At 39.2% G+C, this 12,050-nt stretch overlaps 1 long non-coding RNA gene across 3 annotated transcripts; it reads right to left on the bottom strand.

The window, feature by feature from the left end:
• Nucleotides 1-621: 621 nt before the first annotated feature.
• On the bottom strand, nt 622-11,180 carry LOC308605879. 3 transcript variants are annotated; one of them, XR_014013735.1, is made up of 5 exons: nt 10,741-11,180; nt 7,011-7,133; nt 5,552-5,617; nt 2,520-2,574; nt 622-897 (listed from the first exon to the last, which is right to left on the bottom strand). It is a non-coding gene; the product is annotated as an uncharacterized lncRNA (long non-coding RNA). The 3 variants fall into 3 exon arrangements; XR_014013736.1 differs by having other exon boundaries at nt 7,011-7,090; XR_014013737.1 differs by lacking the exon at nt 7,011-7,133 and having other exon boundaries at nt 10,741-11,178.
• Between the last annotated feature and the right edge of the window lie 870 nt (nt 11,181-12,050).

Here is a 12,050-nt window from a genome sequence, read left to right as displayed (position 1 = left end):
GAACTGGGTCATTTACAAAACAGTCACTCACAACTGCTTCTTCGAGTGTCATCAGCATCTGTGAATCGCCCCAGTTCCCTCGCTAAGGGCCACCTCTAGTGAGACATACCCCTTGACAGTGTTCACACCACAGAAGCCAGAGGCCTGCCTGCCACAGAGGAATCCTTCCATTTTCCTACAGCCACCACAAAGGCCACAACAAGGAATTTCCCAATGGCAAGGCAAATGGTCATTATTCAGTCTCCCCAAATGTAAGAACTCTGTGAAAGACTGGATGTCAACCTTCTTTACATAACAAGTGCTCAAACACGTAACAAATGCTCTGCCAGTTATGATTTTTTTTCTTTTATCTGAGTCGAGCTAATAGATTTTTTGAGAAGAAAATGTTCTATTCCAGAGGAACTAATATAGAGAATTAAAATATATATAAGGATACCTTTCAAGTCTTTTTTCTCCCATAAATATAATACAGTCACATTAGAAAGTGATTTTAAACCTATTCTAATGATATCAGATTGCCAGAAGAATTGCTATGTTGGAGAATGTGATTTTTTTTTTTGGAACGCTCTTTTTCAGGTATAAACATTCATTCAATCCAATAAAGTCGTTTTAGAAAAAAAGTCAACATATAAAATTGATTTTATTTTTTCTATTCTTTGATTAAAACAGATAGCATTTGGTAATACATTACAACACTAAGCATGTCAAATAAAACGGGTGATCTAGAAGGGAATAACCTTCTTCTGCAAGACAACTGTGGATTTTAAGTGGAAAAATACTGTAATCTATAAATAAGAACATCCAAAACATATTTAAACAACTTGAGCACTTGATTTTTCCATGGCCTTTGCATCTAGACTGAACAGACCACAGGAAATTTCAGACTGATAGCTGAATCTAAAAGAAAAAAAAAATCCATTTAGTTGCCATGATCATTGTCACCATCAGTCCCTAATATCTTCTTATACTTCACCAACCTCACTTAACTTTGCCCTGTTGCTTTATGCTTGGTAGAAAGACAAATCACTAATCAATTATGCACACTAATTTAAAATGCTACCTTTAGAAGGCATTTTGATACCTTAGGAATAGGGGTGAGTATTTCCTCTAACTGCTTACTTTTAAACATTTTCGATAACACCTTAGGCAGGATGCACTGAACATTTGCAAACACTTAAAAATGCTATAGTCTACATAAACTATCAAACTGCGCCCCAAAAGTGGCGGTACAATTCTGCAACTGGTTGAGGTCACATGGAAAATAGAATTATATGCTAATTTGTTCCTATATTAAGTTATCATAGAAGGTCATACCAAGCACAGTAAAATGAATTCTGGAAAAAAAATTAACTAAGTAGATTGGTATGTACCGTATCAAAGTAAACTGTTTATCTTAATAGATAAAAATACAAGAAAGATTTTTAAAACAGGGGCATTTTCTCCTTTTCAAAAAAGTAAATGTTTTAACCAACCCCAGGCAATGACTTGCATGATTTAAAAACACTTTATCTAAATAGTTTTTCCCTAAAGGAGAACAAGGGCAAGATTTTTGTTTTCCAAGGGGAGAAAAGAAATGGAAAAGGGCAGAGTATCCAAAAGAGGATAATTTCCCCAGAAAAAGCTTTACTTTATCTACGTATTTATTGAATTTTATTCACGTAAATAGTTCTGCACATGTACTATAAAATGAACAGATAGGTTTAAACTAAGTGATGGGGTCAGGAGGTACTTACCATATACATTTATTATTTTACTCCAAAATAAACTAAACAACAATATAGATGTTTTCCTTAACGTAGATTTGTATGAAGAAAATACGCTTCATTTTAAAAAAACTATTGAGGAAAAAAATCTATATTCATTTTTTTCTGGAGGGCACATCTATAGATAGGCCTTAACCACAGATAAGCTCTAAGGCTAAAATACCAACTTAGAAAACTATAAACCAAATTAATGGTTGAAGAATTTGGGCTACCAGTTTCATATGTGATGACAGTGCAACCTTTATATTTCTATTTTCAAAGGTCCTTTATAGAAAAAAGGAAAAAATTGGGGGGAGGGGGTGATGGAGAACTAAAATCTTACAGCATTTGAAACCAAGGGACCAGTATTTTATAAAGCATCCAGCTTATTGCAGGACACAACTAAGACGAGTAACAGAGATCATCTGTGTCACACCCTCAGGCAAATTCCTGGGAAAAAATAAAACGATAATTTTCTGTTCTAGAGTCTATCCTATTTTCCATTAAAAGATATGTTTGTATTTTTCATTTTATTGCAACATTTCCAATGCAATGCTACAAAAGAACTAGCACTCACAAAGAGCCATCTGAATTTTCTTTAAATCATAACTCATTTTTAATTTCTAAAGGGACTTTACCTATTGCTTTCAATAAAATTTTATTACTATTAGTTATCATAAAATACCCTAGGTTCCCATGGAATACAAGTTAGACATCTTCAAATACTGACTTTTCTACTATATATTATAGGCATTGTTTACTCTATTTTCGCCTTACCAAGTTAGATATGGAGATACTTAGTCAGGCATAAGATCTTTGGCTTCTTGATGAACTATAAAATAAAGCAATATACTACTTTATTATCATTCTTGTTTGAAGGACCTTAGGTACTGGGATCTTAATCCATTAAAAAGTTGAGAATTACATTTGAAAAGGGTGGGTGGAAGTCTGACAAAAATGAAAACATGCAATGATGCCTAAAATATCAGGGCTTAAGTAAATTAATCTTCATTCCCACTGAAAGCAGTCTGATGTCCAGGGACTAGGAATTATTCTACCATAACATACAGCACTTTAAATACTACAATAGACCTATTTGAAATGTCTGAAGATAATTATTATGTCATCTACAAATGATTGTATATAGACTTATATTTTAATATTCAATACCAGAGGTTCTAACGCAAAATATGGTGAATGGTAAATACAATAATTTGGTTAAAGATAAGAGCAAGCAAATCAGTAGCTATTCTATGACTGAAAGTAAGACTCCAAATAAGATCTGAAAAAGAATCGATAAAAGCAAGGGCAAAATATTTGGACCCTGGTTATCACAAACAACACTATCATTCCTGATGGTTTGCATATAAAACTCCTTATCTCCACTAGCTAGTTGAAAAGAATGAAAAGCTTCTTACAACCAGCTAAAAAGAAAGTCTTTACCATGCTCCTTGAAAAAGCTCATTTTCACATTACTCAGGCTTCATTATGCTAAATCAATATTCGTTTAGTCACAGGGGTTATTGACATATTTTAAAATAAAAGTATACCCTTCAGCTACTGCACTCATTACAGGTAATTTGTCTTGTCAGAGAGCAGGGAATATTATCCTAGTCTTTCAGGGGCTGACAGCCCATGGAAATACCTCCCCATGGTTACAACTGTAAATAATTTTAAGGTAAAATATTGAAAAATCAATGACTGTTTCCTGCAATCTGTCACAAACAAATCAATCATAATCTGTACTGCCAGAGAGTATGATTTGAAGGAGATGGGAGCAGATGTAATTCTTGGCTGGAATCTCTCATTTCAAAATCACTTCACATAATGGTGTCATCATTTAAACACTTAACAGTCAGCGCAACTGCCACTGTAACATCTAGTTGGACAAAACCACAAGGAGGAGGAGGAGAAAATGCCATCACTATTACGTTAACAAACATTTAATTTAAATGGTTACTGCATTAGTAAATTTCAGCCGAAAACAGTTTTACCTGCCCCCTTTCACAGTTTTAAATTAATCAAGGCTGCTTTTCTGTGTACTAATGCTTAATAAATTAGTCCATGACTAAAGCACGTATTCTTTTTATTTTAAAAGTCCATTATAGAGAACAAAATTTGGAATTAATAAGTAAATCATTTGGATTGTAGAATATCCATAATTCTATCTATATAACAAAGACAAAAAATAGTGTCACAGATGTCAAGATTATACTTTTAAAGTAGGTTTAAAGGTCACAGTTGCCCAGATATTAAATTTTATATTTTCCTTCTATTAATAAATATTACATTTCAACTTTGTAATACTGTAGCACATTTTAGAATGACCAGCAAGACCCAGTCAATTCAAAAATACCCTCGCATTCCATACACAAGCTACACCATAGATTGATATTTTAAAAGCTAGAGTAATAACCCAAGTATATGAAGTGTAAAAGTTGGTCAAGGACATAATATTGAATTGTTCTGCAAATGTAAACTGCCTTCCAAGTAATCACTTTTGTATCATTTTTTTTCTAGGCTACATGTTAATAGCTCCTCAGCTGCTTCCAACCTCTACCTAGGCAAGAATAAAAGAATCTGAGATTAGTATATTTCCTCTTCCTGTTGTATTAACCAAAAACATCATATGATTTAAAGATTAAAGAGTCTCCTTCTTGAAGGTTTTTGTTTTTAAATGTATACTAGCTCTTTAATAGAAGAAATTGATTTTAGCTACTACTGTTGCTTACCAATTTCCCAATTATATAATTAGACATCATAAAGCCCTCTATTATTACATTAATATCCCTCCATAGATATAGTTCAGGGAGTATTTTTGATGACTAGAAAAGTATATCATTTTTCTTAAAAAGGAAAAAAAATGATATAAATACCATTACACAATTTAAGCCTTTATAAACATTCTTAGACATAGTGATTGATAATTTATAAAAGGGTTTGACTCTGTTGTTAATTTAACTTGCATGGGCAATATAGCAACATAGCATGAAAAGATGGAAGATTTTCTTATTGACACAGATTTTTCATTTTTAATTTTTGTTGTTCAAGAATCTTAGATTCATTCTTTAACACCAGCATTAGGTTTCTGAAACTGGAAAAGCATGTGGGGAAATGATCAAAGATCTCATCCAGAATAAAACAGAGTCCTCCATTCCATGTGAATCCCTGCAACAGCTGCAAAGAAAGCAACAAGCCAACCTAGTGAGAGGAAACGGAAAGTATTACCCATAGCCTAGGATTACACAAAAAATGGAAAGGGACCTAAAGCTGACAGCTAGGGAAGGAACCCGTGTGTGGGAGCTCCTGGCCTCCAGTGCGCTAGAGCAGCCCAGGCTGGGCCTGGTGAGCTCTTTGGCAGAGCCCTGGAACCAGTTGTCAACCAGCAAGTCTCCCACTCAGAGCTGGGTGGTGGCTGGCAGTAAACCACCCTGCCGAGAGCACGTTCCTCCAGAGAAGGCAACAAAGCCAGAGAGGTAAATGAGGACAGCTAAGCAACATGCTCAATGCCTGCACATCAACCACAAGCTAAAATGACATCTACTAGAACGGGGTAGGCCACCATCACAGATCTAATTCTCAGAAAGAAGCTATTTTAAGGGTGCTGAGTATGCCTAGATGAGATTTCTCAGCTCTCCCAACATAGCCTATTACTCCAGGAGGAGGAGCTCGAAAACTCAACACAGGAAAACCAGATTGTTTCCATACCCCAAATTTAAAGAAATTGCTCTCTACTAGATAAAGTTCTTATATGTAATAAAGGCACAGGATTACAGAGGGAAGTATTCTTTGAAAAGAGATAATATTACCTCCCTATCTTCAGAATCTCCTTCTTCCAATAGCCAGTACAGTAGCTCCATTATGGACTGTAGATTCTTAAAGAGAAAAACAGCAAGAGTTAGCTTCATCTTTCCTACCAGTTCGTTTCTTCATTGAATTACAATTTAATTACCAATACTTCAACTGATTTTATTCCTGAATGATATAGTTCTCAAAAAGCATACTCTAGCCATTTCCACTAGAGAACATTTAGTATAACCTTCTCAATTAATCAACCATAACCTCCTACTGTTGAAAGGACATGCTTTCTTCATATTTTCAAGAGTGGGGGACCCCCCTCACACACCTATTTTATATAAAAGAAGTATCAGTTTTAACACACTTGAATACCATTAATATATAAGAAATAAATATGAATCTTCATAATAAATTTTGGCTAATAACAGATATAAAACTCAACCAATTTGCACATATGTTTAGGTTTTTCCTATATTCATCCTTAGGAGGGAAGAAAAATCTAATCCTCCTGTCTTTTAAATTCAACAAGTTTACATGTGGTTAAAAAAACAAAACCAAAACCAAAAACTAAGCTTAAAGGCAAACAAAGAGGAATCAGATTGCTCACTGTTTAACATTTTCTTCATATTTGTGTGTTTCCTAAGTCACTGTAATGCTTCAGCTCTTGGTCATACATGAAGCCCCATAAAGCCCAATCAGTGATAGAAGAACACAAGTGTGTTATTTAAAAACAATTATATGACATTAAAAATCACTTTAATGTCTTTGAAAGTATCCACAGAGAAGCACTTATTCTACTGCAGGCTGTACTAGAGTTGCCTTCTGTAGAATTAGCTTTTATTTTTGTCATCCAACCATCTTTTTTACTTAAGAAAATATTCTCTATCACTAAATCCAGTACTTGCTCTCCCCACTAGGCAACACAAATATTCTTCATAGTATTTTTTTTTCTCATAGCTTTTCTCATCTGCTTGTATTCAGCAGCCCCTATTTTGATGAGAAGTGACAAGTTTTGTGCACACCTGTATATCCTTTGTCTTTTTAAAAGAGTTTAGTACCCATGACTAGAGCTGATACTCCCTCTAAGTTTATTCTTAAAAGAACTGGGGTAATGAAAATAATCAAAAACTGTAATTTGATATAAACATTATTTCCTTTAAATAATAATCCTATTTCTATAACATATCATAACTTTAGTCTTGATTTTTACGAAAAGCACTGAGTTCAAAAATTTCACTATCCGATGATAACATTAAAAAATAAATGCATTTTAAGTGCATTTCCATGAATCAAAAATTTTCCTACTTACCAATGCATTGGTAAAACTTTAATAATCAAAGGCCTCAAGTGACATTCTCTACATTCTGTACTTAGACCATCCCTATTTCCAATACAAATACTTTGGTAAAGCAAACGCTGATGTTATTTTGGGTTTACTTCACACACAAGCACAACTGTGCAGACACTCACTTGCAGATGAGCCTGGGGATGCGCAAGGACAAATTTCAGTCAACATTTGGAGGAACCCCATGGTTCAGAAGTGAGCTTAGCTGAAAACATCCAAATGTGTTACAGAAACATCATACTTAAAACCTGCACAGAAAATGGAAACGATTCTGTTCAAGGAAACACAGGAGTCTGGTTAAATACTTTTGGGATATTAGATATGAATATCTAATCTAATTTTCTCCAAGGTATCACTCTATATTATCGCAAATAAACAACTAAAGACTGTATCAAGGTGTGGAATATCATTAGCCTGAGAAAAGGCTAGAAAAATGGATTACATAAATGACAACTGCAGGAGAAAATTATATTCTATTCTCCTGAACAAATGTTAAGTGCATCCTTACTAATAAAGATTTAAACTTTAACGACATTTGAATATACTGGTTTTCAATTTTGAAGCATCTAAGTTAATTTGTCAAGCTAAATTGGTGCTCAGGTATACTCTAGCTGTAAAATACTGCAGATTTATGCAGAAATAAGTCATGAGTATCACACTCCAGAGTAGTGTTATGAAAGCAAACCAGAGTCATTACTGAACAAGAAAAAAATAATACCAAGATTTTACATCTTCTTAGAGTGGTATCAGCTGCTATTCTATTAAGGACAATTATTCTCTATAAAACAGCTAACATTTATACGGAAAAGATGTTAAACTACAGGAGCCAACACAATGTAGACACTGAAGGGAAATACACAAAGATATTGAGATATTACCACACAAAATAGGCTGTGCTATCTCAGAGTTAAAACACTGTTCCAAAATATGATCCTGTTTTCATAATCTGTTTTAAAGAACATGTTTAATTCACTCAGGATTACATGATCTCATTTACTTGCACATTATCAACTGAAGAACACTGAAAATTTCCACAAGATTTCTATACTGTAAAAATATATTATTATATATTAATATATTATTACTTGGTGTGACTTATTAAAACAGATGACAGGTAATTAGCTCATATTCCTATTTCATTTCTTTTAACACAGCATATCAAATTTGAAAATAATGTATGGATAATAGCATTGGGATGCTGATCTTAGCTGCCAGAAAAGAAATTTTTGAAGGGGAGTTGGGGGATAAGTAAAGCAATTATGTCAAAATTAATGCTCTTGTTTTAGTTTCAGCAAACAAATCTAAATAAGTCATTCTTTGATTTTAGTTTACCATGTAATGCTCTGCAGCTCATTATCCTTGGAGTCACGAATGAGCTGTGACTCTACACCTGGCTTCTCCGATCATAACGCCTATGGCCTCCTCCACTTTCATTTCCTCTTTCTACAATGAGTTTTAATATTAAAGAAAAACACTCACACATCTTACATACACACTGATGGACAGCCAGCTTCCAGGAAATCATGAGCTTCAAAGAGAGGGGGGAAATCTTAATGCAATACTTATGTTGAAGGGTATTAGGTGCTGGGTAAGCCAAGGGGTAATATAATCAACAGCATCCGTCCTGCTATTGTTTTGGCATTTGGCATTCAGAGATTTGAAGTAAAGGACAGTAATACTATTCTAGTGGTCATCCAGGTTATGATTCAGATCCTTAAACTAATAAGAGTCTAAATGCACTGTCTTCACTTGCTCATCAATTCAAGTTTACAGAACCACATCTTGGAAGAAATAAAACAGTTTTCTTCTACGTCTGGAAATAAAAACAAGGCATTCCATAAAAAATGTAGTTAGGTACTTGACAACAAGAAAAAAGAAATTGTTTTAGATCATTAAAACATTCTAGGAGACTGTCTTCTAAAAAAAGTGAAGGGACATAAATTTCTTATATATTTACCTTTTTATTACAATCCTGTTTCTGCACATTAAGCATGCCTTCCTCTACATATTTTTACTGAACACTAATAAACGGTTGCTTAATAATATACTATGCTATTTATGCTTTTCTTTCTAAATCAGGAACTATTATTCCACAAAGATGGAAGCACAAAAAAAGTCGACAAAGGCATTGCCAAAAAGCCACAAGTAGTATTAATACATGCCAGAACACTTAACATTGAACTATCATTTCTCTCTAAAACTTCTGCTGCCAAAGTGCTCACAAAATCTGGAAGCTCAAAGACAGGTTTCTATGCAATTAAATTCTCCAAAAGCACAACTGTACAGAAATATGCCGCCCTTCTTATGTCACCATTTTATAGACAACATTTTCTCAGGATCTTAATTAAGATAACGATGCACACCTGTGTCAACATTCTCTGGCAAGACAGCCTTATCAATCATAATCCTTTAAGTACACTCCAAAACTGCAAAGCGATATGGCAGAAGCAATCTGTTGCCTTTCCTAGCGTCAGTGTTGTGTCTCTCCCATAAGAATGATGAGATCTTTAAAATACAGCAGATCTCCTTTTATGAGTCTTTAAAGTTTTAACTGTAAACAGTTATTACACTAAATAAACAAGAATAACCTCTTTTGCACTTGATTTAAACAATGACAACTGTACAGCCAAAACTCGAAGAGCAAGGTCCACGACCACGTCTTAACAATACAATTGTGGATCTTACTTTAAAGCTCTAAATTTTAAGAGTTATGCATAACAGGATCCGTGCAGACATGACAAACCAATAAACTCTTAGGAAGTTTTAAAATTAGATTTTTTTTAAAGTCCTTCATTAAGAACAATCAGGGAATACCTATCCCTAGTGTAAGTTAAAATGTTCGGAAAGATACAAATGCAATAGTAAGCCAAAAAGAAAAGGAGTCGTCCTGGTAACCTGGAACCAGAGGGAGTTAGCTCCCACCTCTGCTGGGGGAGAAAGCTTCAGTGACAAGAGACGAGTTAAACTACTGCTAAAAGCACGCAGGCTCCCAAACGGCAAAGCCGATGAATAAAGGAGGAAAAGGGGCGGGTGGGGGCGGGTGGAGAGAAGGGAACGTATCCTTATCGTCACTGCTACCAAGACTAAAAGTTAAAACCTCCGGTTTACCAGCAAAAACGTGAAAGCTTTCACATGAAAACGGAGAAAACCCGCCAGATGTTATCTGAATCCCGTCTGCCCGCTAATGATCAGCTCTTCCCTTTCACATATTAACACGAGTCTATCTCAGACGCCGGGCGGCCGTGGCCAGCCGAGCATCAGAGCCATCAATGTGCAAATAAACCAGAAAATAGAGACATCCTTAAGAAATGAGTCTCAAATTTGACGTAGAGCGGAGGTGACAACCACAGCAACAGAACCATAAACTCCATAAATTCTAAATGCCTCAATATCTTGCAGGATTCTCTACAGTCCCTGCACCAAAAAGAAGACAGTAGAAAGAAACGAAGTGGGGGGGGTGGTTTGTAAGTATAGTGTGTGTGTGCGGGGGGTTGCTTAGCTGCCCAGAGTGACATGATGATGTAATGAGAATGTCTGTGTTGACAGACTCAGATTTTCGGTGGCACAAACCTCCACGGCTCCATTTCAGAAGTCAGCATTTCAGAAATCTCGGACGAGAGCCGAGAGGGTGAAGCCGCCGCGCGTGGATGGAGGGGACACGCCCACGCCCGCCCGCCCGGGGACCGTCACACCAGGAGGAGCCCGTCCAACTTTCACGCGGCCCATGCCCACGGAGGCGCGCGGGGCACCGTCGCGTCCGTCCGGTCCACGAGGGGACGCGGACGCGGCTCGAGAGGCAGGAAGCCCGGCCGCAACGGGGCGGGTACGCGGTGGCATGGAGGACCCGGGGCTCACCTCTCCTCCACGGCGCGGGCGCGCGAGCCGCGGACGCTCCCTCGTGGCTGGCGCGAGCCCCCGGCGGGCGGCGCGCGCGGGCCGCTACCGACCTTTAGCGCGAAGGGCTGCGGCGGCGACGGCGGCGGCGGCGGCGGGAGGAGCCGGCGGCGGGCGGAGCCGGGGGGGCGGGCGCTGGGGAACTGAGGGGCCGCGAGAGGCGGGAGCGATGCGAGCAGGGCGGGGACGCTTCGGGGCACTCCCCGCGACCACCCGGGCGTTGTCCGAGCCCCAGAAGACACTGCACCTTGGCTGCCTGAGAGGCCGCCACTGGCCGGCTCCGCGCGCTCCAGGCCGCTCGGCCTCGCCTCAGTCTCGGCCGGCTCGCTGCCACCTCAGCCTGGCTGTTCCCGCCACCGCCGCCGCCGGCTTCCCGTCTCCATGACAATAGCGCGCCGTCGCCCCGCCCCGCCCCGCCCTCTCGGCGCAGTTACTCGGAGGAAAGCGGGCTCACGTCGCCGAAGGGCGGAGCCAATAGAGGCCAGCGTCCAATTAGAGGTGAAAGCAGGGAGGGATGGGGCCGGGAGCAAAGAGCAGTTGTAGGAGGACGTCAGCCTGAGGGGCGGAGCCTGGAGGGAACTGACGGAGGGGAGGAGTCAGCGCGCGTGCGTGAAGTCGCGCTGCGGATAGTGTGCCGTTGTGGAGAGTGGGTTTGTGTGCAGGGTTGGAGCTCAGGAAATAAAAGTGTATCTCTCCCGTCAGAGTCATTGAGGGAAACTTTATGCATAGGCATACTTCGGCCTCCGTGTGACCTCACTATAAAAGGCCACAAAGTCCCCGATCTACTGGGCCCCAGCGGAGTGCCCAACACTGTGCCAGCCCCTGTCCTGGTTCTCCAGCGCCCCTGTCTGTCCTAGAGTTCGAGTGCTTCTGTGGCTTGTGGCGGCGCGGTGTGGAGAGACAGGCAAAGGGTCTGTTTTGTATTCTAAATGTGTGGCTTTCGTGGGCAAGGGCTCGGCCTGTGACTCGGTTGTGTGTGTTTGCCTTGCCAGCGCCTCGCTGAACAAACGGTTGGGTTGGTTACTGCTCCGCAATGTTAGCAGTGGAACGTGGGCGGATGCGAGAGTGGGTGCGAAGGGGAAGAGGACCCGCACTCTCCACCACCACCGGCCTGGCGGGGCGAGCTGCGGATAATGCAGAGCCCCGAGAAAGAGGCAGCCAGGCATTGCGGGAGGGGGTGTAGTGGAGTCCGAAGACCTACTCCGGTGTAGCTGCTTCTCCGTCTGGCAGCTCTTGCCCACTACCTCTCTAGAGAAAGGCTACCCCCGTAG

This window comes from Mesoplodon bidens, assembly GCF_964165515.1.
Source record: "Mesoplodon bidens genome assembly, chromosome: 18".
Taxonomy (NCBI): Eukaryota; Metazoa; Chordata; class Mammalia; order Artiodactyla; family Ziphiidae; genus Mesoplodon; species Mesoplodon bidens.
This window is presented reverse-complemented; position numbering and strand designations above follow the sequence as displayed.